Here is a 7,822-nt window from a genome sequence, read left to right on the forward strand (position 1 = left end):
AAGCGCTTCAACTTCTTTAGTAAACCACGGATCCCTCGCACGACAACTTCCTACCTGCCTCACAGGTACATACTTATCAAGGACACGCAGTAGCTGCTCCTTGAATAAGCTCCACATTTCGATTGTTCCCATCCCCTGCTGTTTCCTTCCCCATCCTACACATCCTAAATCTTGCCTAATCGCATCATAATTTCCTTTCCCCCAGTTATAATTCTTGCCCTGCGGTATATACCTGTCCCTGCCCATCGCTAAGGTAAACCTAACCGAATTGTGATCACTGTCACCAAAGTGCTCACCTACATCGAAATCTAACACCTGGCCGGGTTCATTTCCCAGTACCAAATCCAATGTGGCATCGCCCCTGGTTGGCCTGTCCACATACTGTGTCAGAAAACCCTCCTGCACACACTGGACAAAAACTGACCCATCTAAAGTACTCGAACTATAGTATTTCCAGTCGATATTTGGAAAGTTAAAGTCCCCCATAACAACTACCCTGTTACTCTCACCCCTGTCGAGAATCATCTTCGCTATCCTTTCCTCTACATCTCTGGAACTATTCGGAGGTCTATAAAAGACTCCCAACAGGGTAACCTCACCTCTCCTGTTTCTAACCTCAGCCCATACTACCTCAGTAGACGAGTCCTCAAACGTCCTTTCTGTCGCTGTAAAACTCTCCCTGATTAACAATGCCACCCCCCCCCCCTCTTTTACCATCTTCTCTGTTCTTACTGAAACATCTAAATCCCGGAATCTGCAACATCCATTCCTGCCCCTGCTCTACCCATGTCTCCGAAATGGCCTCTACATCGAGATCCCAGGTACCAACCCATGCTGCAAGCTCACCCACCTTATTCCGGATGCTCCTGGCGTTGAAATAGACACACTTTAAACCAGGTTCTTGCTTGCCAGTGCCCTCTTGCGTCCTTGTAACCATATCCCTGACCTCACTACTCTCAAAATCCTGTACACTGGCACTACAATTTGGGTTCCCATTCCCCTGCTGAATTAGTTTAAACCCCCCCCGAAGAGCACTAGCAAACCTCCCCCCCCAGGATATTGGTACCCCTCTGGTTCAGGTGAAGACCATCCTGTTTGTAGAGGTCCCACCTACCCCAGAAAGAGCCCCAATTATCCAGGAAACCAAATCCCTCCCTCCTGCACCATTCCTGCAGCCACGTTTTCAACTCCTCTCTCTCCCTATTCCTCGCTTCGCTATCACGTGGCACGGGCAACAACCCAGAGATAACAACTCTGTTTGTTCTTGCTCCAAGCTTCCACCCTAGCTCCCTAAATATCTGTCTTAAATCCCCATCTCTCTTCCTACCGATGTCGTTGGTGCCTATGTGGACCACGACTTGGGGCTGCTCCCCCTCCCCATTAAGGATCCCAAAAACACGATCCGAGACATCACGAACCCTGGCACCTGGGAGGCAACATACCAACCGTGAGTCTCTCTCGTTCCCACAGAACCTCCTATCTGTTCCCCTAATTATGGAGTCCCCAATGACTAATGTTCTGCTCCTCTTCCCCCTTCCCTTCTGAGCAACAGGGACAGACACTGTGCCAGATATCTGTACCCCATTGCTTACCCCTGGTAAGTCGTCCCCCGCAACAGTATCCAAAACGGTATACCTGTTGTTGAGGGAAACAGCCACAGGGGATCCCTGCACTGCCTGCTGGTTCCCTCTCCTTCCCCTGACGGTAACCCATCTACCTACTTCTTTTATCTGAGGTGTGACTACCTCCCCATAACTCCTCTCAATAACCTCCTCCGCCTCCCGAATGATCCTAAGTTCATCCAGCTCCAGCTCCAGTTCCCTAACGCGGTTCTCGAGGAGCTGGAGTTGGGTGCACTTCCCACAGATGCAGTCAGCAGGGACACTCTTGGCGACCCTTACCTCCCACATTCTGCAGGAGGAACATACAACTGCCTTAATCTCCATTCCCACTATTCCAAATTCCCAACAAATCTACTGAAAAACCAAAAAAACAAAAAGTCAAAACTTGTTAGGTTAGCAATCCAACGGACAGAACTTCCCAAATAAAAAGTTTACCTTATCAACACACCAGAGTCCTTTTTTTTTTGTTAGAGGAGGAGGGTGGGTGGGAGACACTACACGTGTAGTGTCTCGGGTACAGCCACCACACAAATATATACCTTTTTCCTTACCCAGCAGTCCCCTGGTCCTCCGAAAACAAAAGGGAATTCACTTTTAAACTTACGCTGAAATTGACTTCCCAGATGTAAGCTCGTTCACGCACCTCCGTTGCTATCCAAGCTGCAGTCACCGAAACTAAAAGAAAGAGATTCTAAACCACACAAATATATACCTTTTTCCTTACCCAGCAGTCCCCTGGTCCTCCGAAAACAAAAGGGAATTCACTTTTAAACTTACGCTGAAATTGACTTCCCAGCTGTAAGCCCGTTCACGCACCTCCGTTGCTATCAACGCTGCAGTCACCGAAACTAAAAGAAAGAGATTCTAAACCACACAAATATATACCTTTTTCCTTACCCAGCAGTCCCCTGGTCCTCCGAAAACAAAAGGGAATTCACTTTTAAACTTACGCTGAAATTGACTTCCCAGCTGTAAGCCCGTTCACGCACCTCCGTTGCGATCAACGCTGCAGTCTGACCGCTGAAATCCTCGAGCTGGCAGGTAACGCAGCCCGGGACAACAAGAAGAGCCGCATCATCCCCAGACAACTGCAGCTGGCCGTCCGCAACAACGAGGAGCTCAACAAGCTGCTGGGAGGGGTGACCATCGCTCAGGGCGGGGTGCTGCCTAATATCCAGGCTGTGCTGCTGCCCAAGAAAACCAGCACTCAGAGCTCCCAGAAAAAGTAAAGCGGCCAAAATGTCATCAAATAAACCAAAGGCTCTTTTCAGAGCCACCCACAGTCTCTTTGAAAGGACTGGTTACTGTCAGGAGGGAGTCAGAGATGGAGTTATTGGAACAGTGGATTGACCTGTTTCACATCTGTCCAGGTGTCTTTTCAGTTCCCTCTCTGGATTTCGCTCTGTTTCTCTGCTCACACATCTCCCCCTCTAGTTAAGTGAAGAAGTGAACTACAGGGTGTCAGAATCAACAATTTAATAAATCCCGCTGCCTTCGATTTTATAATTCCCGAGATTATCCCGGTACATTAACGGGAACTGGTTCGGAGCTGATGAATTAATTTAATAATGGAAGTGTCCGGGTTAATTCTCTGTTTTTTATTTGGACAGTTTGAATTGTGTTTTTTTTTTCTCTCTGGTGATCTGAGCGCCGCTTCACAATGAGAATCTGCTCACAGAACAGAGTAAATGCAGGAAGCAAGAGGCCATTCTCGGGCTGTGTGTTTCTCTCCTAACCTGATCTGTTTCGACCGCACTGTTCCCAGAGGACGGAATCAGTGAGAGTTGTGCACACACAGGAGCTGAGTCCATTGCAGCGCTTTGATATGTGCCTGCTCCCCGGCCCTCCCTATTCTCCGGACACAGAGCTGTCTGCTTCCCCCCGGCGGCGGGATAGAGTCGGGGATTCTCTCCCCGCAGTGTCAGGGTCTGCAACCCCGGGGAACTGGCGGTTCGAGTCAGAATGACCGAGCTGCCTTATATGTCCTGTGTACTAATCTCCAATGGATTCAAATATTAGTGAACTCATTGGGTAATGTTTGTAAATAACCCTCATGTGAACGGACCCGGCTCCATTAATGCCTTCCAAATAAAACTGGGATCCATTTCTTTTCCCCAAATGCCAGCGAACGGATCCCAGGAGCGGGGTTGAGATTGTGCTGAGCAGCAATGAGTCTCCGGTAATACTGCTTTCTAAATTCCAGATCAGCTCTCAGTCCGACAGGCCTTTCGGGAAAGTGATGTGACAAAACAGAAACCATGTGACTGCCCCTTCAATCTAATGGGTTTGATGATGAACAGAGATGGCAGCTCTTTCCTTTGCTGATTTGGTGGCTCTGAAAAGAGCCCTTGTTACACTTGTTACTGAAGCTGGGTTTAAGGTGCGTTCCCCGCGGATGCGGCGGGCCAGCTGGATGTCTTTGGCCATGATGGACCGGGATCATTCTGGTGAATCTGCTCATTTTCCGACAGAAGCATCAGTCGCTGTTTGAACTGTTTAAAGTCAGGGGTGTATTAGCAGCCAGAAAGTGAAGGTCAGTTCATTGCTCCCTGCAGCATTATCCGCCTCTTTCAGGAGAAAGGATCAGAAACCGCTCGTTTCTGTCAGTCCCCGAGAAGCCTGTGAGAAGCGGTTAGTCGCTAATTTGTTCCTTTTACAGAGTGGAAGCTGATATTTGTCCCGTTTTAAATTGCTGAACCGGACCTTCCTCCCGCCGCTTACAGTTAACAGATTGACAAATGAAAACGATTCCTAAAATCGCGTCAGGATTTTGTGACGGTAAATACAGTAAAACAGAACATAAAATGAGAGGTTTTAAAATTGTTGCCTGAAAATTGAAATTTTCCATCACTTCAATTCCTTCCTGCTCTGGAATTGCCGGGCTTTTTCCAATTGCAAAATTTAAGCCAATGAGAACTTCTATTTACTTATATGTGATTCTCCTATTGGTTAAGAATTGGATTGAGAAGCGGGTGACCAATCAGAGACAGAGTCAAACTGTTGGAATTTCAGGCCCCCAGGAACTGAGCTGAAACTGTTCAGATTGACAAACCCTGGCAGTAGCTTCACACATTGGACACTTCACACTGAGTCATTCAAGGGCTGGTGTGAGAAAAGCTTCAGATCCTGTCATTACTCTCTGACTCATTATTCATCTCGAACCAAACAATTAGTAAATGTGAAGCAGTGAAGAGACTTTTCACTCTCACTGCAGAATGTGTCATCTGGGCAAAATAAGGAACTATTATTTTCGGAGATTCCAGGTACATTCATCCCTGAACAAATCCATTCCTCACATTCCCGATCACAGCCTATCCCAGCTCCTGTTGTCACCCGACTCCAGCTGAATTGGAGAAACTCATGTGTTGGGGTTTGAGTTGTGAGGTGGGGTTTCTCCGCCAGTGTTCCTGTCTTACAGACTCTCCCCCTGAATTTGTGAACTGAGACTGCACCGAACACATCTCCAGTTAGAGTGAGGGCCGGATATCCCTCTGTTTTATTACAGAGAGTGGGGAAAGGGCTGGGTGGAGGGGAGTCACCAGGGATCCTGGATTTACTCCAAATCATTTCCATGTGGAATCTGCAGGCGGGGCCGGGACAGGGATCATTTGATCAGGGGATCAGCTCTTTCCTGAGAGATGTGGGTGGCTCTGAGAAGAGCCTTTGTGTTCAGATGTTTCCAAGTTTCCCGCGCTCTTTCACTTCTTTCCAGACCCTGCTTTCTGAGCCTTCGCTGCTTTCGGCTTGACCTTGCTCTTCCATGTCTGCACTTTCTTCAGCGCCTTTCCGCCCGCCGCACTGTTGCCTTTTTTGACCTTCTTCGCAGGAGGCTTTTTCTGAAGCGCTGCTTTCTTCACCACCTTATTTGGCGTTGCCGCCGCCTTGCTGCTCGTTTTCTTGGCTGTTACTTTCTTTGTTGTCACTTTCACGTCTGCTGGTTTCTTCACTAAAGAATTCTTGTCTGCTGGTTTCTTCACTGAAGAGTTCTTGTGTGCTGGTTTCTTCACCTTCTTTCCCACTTTTCCCTAGGTTTTCCTTCTTGCTGATTTTGAAGGAGCCGGAGGCTCACTGTCCCTTGCTCTGCACCAGGGAACCTTTGTTCACATTCCTCTTGATACTTTGCTTGATCTGGGTTTTGAGCTTCTCCTGAGCGGTGGCAGACCTGCAAGGAAGCAACTACCAGCTAGCGTATAAAGCGAGACCAAGGCTCAGGGCCTTCAGTTACCTGGAGGGGAGTCGGAGAGGCAGCGGATCCTGTGAGGAACCACAATCCAGGAAGGATGAGAAGGTCATTGTCAGGGTACAGAGGAGATTAAGTTAAAGATTTACCAGTTTATAAGCAAGCGCAGAGCCAAGGAACGGTGCTGGGGCAGATCAAATAATAGGAAGCTGTGATCAGTTGGAAGGCAAGAGTGATTAAATGACAGAAGAGATGATGGTGCAAGGCAAAAGTCAGGGAAAGAAAAAGTAACATTTTGTAAGCACAGATCCCAGGAGGGGGGTTTGAACCCACGCAGACACATGTCTATTGGATCTTAAGTCCAACGCCTTAACCACTCGGCCATCCTGGCATATTAGCCAACCACTGAAAATGAAATTTAATGTGATTCGGGTGCCATCTGGCCTTTTACAATACAAAGTTATGACTCCTCTCCCATGCTGAATTGGACCCTTCATTATTTATGAACCTCAATCGGATCACCCCTCAGTCTAGGTTTCTCTCAGGTGTAGGGTCCCAACTCTTTTAGTCTAACTTGATAACCAAGATGTCTTATACTGGGAATTCGTCGAATGTCTCTCCTCTGTACCCTTTCCAAAGCCTCAATATCACCCATCATGTGAGGAGACCAAGACTGGATACAATATTCCAAGTGAGTCCTGACCAAGGTTTCATGAAAGGACAAATTCGGGACATCTCAGATACTGAAGGAGTCCATGTCCAGAAGCAGCAAGACCTGGACAACATTCAGACTTGGGCTGCTAAGTGGCAAGTAACATTCACACCACATAAGTACCAGGCAATGACCATCTCCAACAAGAGAGAATGTAACCATCTCCCTTTGACGTTCAACAGCATTACCATCGCTGAATCCCCCCACCATCAACATCCTGGGGGTTACCATTGACAAAAGCTTAACTGGACCATTCATATACATACTCTGGCGACAAGACGACATCAGATAGTGGGAATTCTGTGATGAGTAACTCAGCGCAAGGCACATGGTGAAATGCTCATTTGGAGAGCTGGAGAAATGGACTGGTCAGGTGGGCAGAAAAGTGGCAAATGGAATTCAACTTGGAGAAGTGTGAGGTGATGCCTTTGGTGAGGTCAAACACAGCAAAGGAAGACACAATTAATGGGTGAATGCTGAGAGGTGTAGAGGAAGTGAGGGACCTTGAATTGAATGTCCACAAATCCCTGAAAGTAGCAGGATAGGTTGAAAAGTTGGTTGAGAAGGCTTATGGAATCCTTTCCTTTATTAGCCAATGTATAGAATATAAGAGCAGGGAGGTTATGCTGGAACTGTATAAATCATTAGTTAGGCCACAACTTGAGGTCTGTGTGCAGTTCTGGTCACCTCATTCCAGAAAGGATGTAATTGCACTAGAGAGGTTACAGAGGAGATTTACGAGGATGTTGCCAGGACTGGAAAAATGCAGCTATGAGGAAAGATTGGATAGACTGGGGTTGTTCTCCTTGGAATAGAAGAGGCTGAGGGGAGATTTGATTGAAATGTACAAAATTGTGAGGGGTCTGGATAGAATGGATGGGAAGGGTCTATTTACCTTAGTAGGGAGGTCAGTGACTAGGGGGCATAGATTTAAAGTGATGTGTTGAACAATTAGAGGGGAGATGAGGAAAGGCTTTTTCACCCAGAGGGCTGTGGGAGTCTGGAACTCACTGCCTGTAAGGGTAGCTGAGGCAGAAACCCTCAACTCATTTAAAAGGAGTCTGGATGTGCACCTCAAGTACCAGAACCTGCAGAGCTACGGTCCAAATGCTGGACAATGGGATTCAGCTGGGTGGCTCGTTTTTTGGCCTGCCTGTGCTGTAAACTTTCTATGTTCTATGATTCTGTGCAGACACAATGGGCCAAATGGCCTCCTTCTCCACTGTAATAATTTTGTGATTTTTGACTCTCCAAAACTTGTCAACCATCTACAAGGCACAACCCAGGATGAGTGCAGCACCAACAATA

General features: G+C 47.5%; 1 non-coding gene across 1 annotated transcript; it reads right to left on the reverse strand.

The window, feature by feature from the left end:
• Nucleotides 1-6,110: 6,110 nt before the first annotated feature.
• Nucleotides 6,111-6,193, reverse strand: trnal-uaa (transfer RNA leucine (anticodon UAA)). Its single transcript has one exon. It is a non-coding gene; the product is annotated as a tRNA-Leu (tRNA).
• Nucleotides 6,194-7,822: the final 1,629 nt, after the last annotated feature.

This window comes from Heterodontus francisci, unplaced genomic scaffold, assembly GCF_036365525.1.
Source record: "Heterodontus francisci isolate sHetFra1 unplaced genomic scaffold, sHetFra1.hap1 HAP1_SCAFFOLD_58, whole genome shotgun sequence".
NCBI classification, from domain to species: domain Eukaryota; kingdom Metazoa; phylum Chordata; class Chondrichthyes; order Heterodontiformes; family Heterodontidae; genus Heterodontus; species Heterodontus francisci.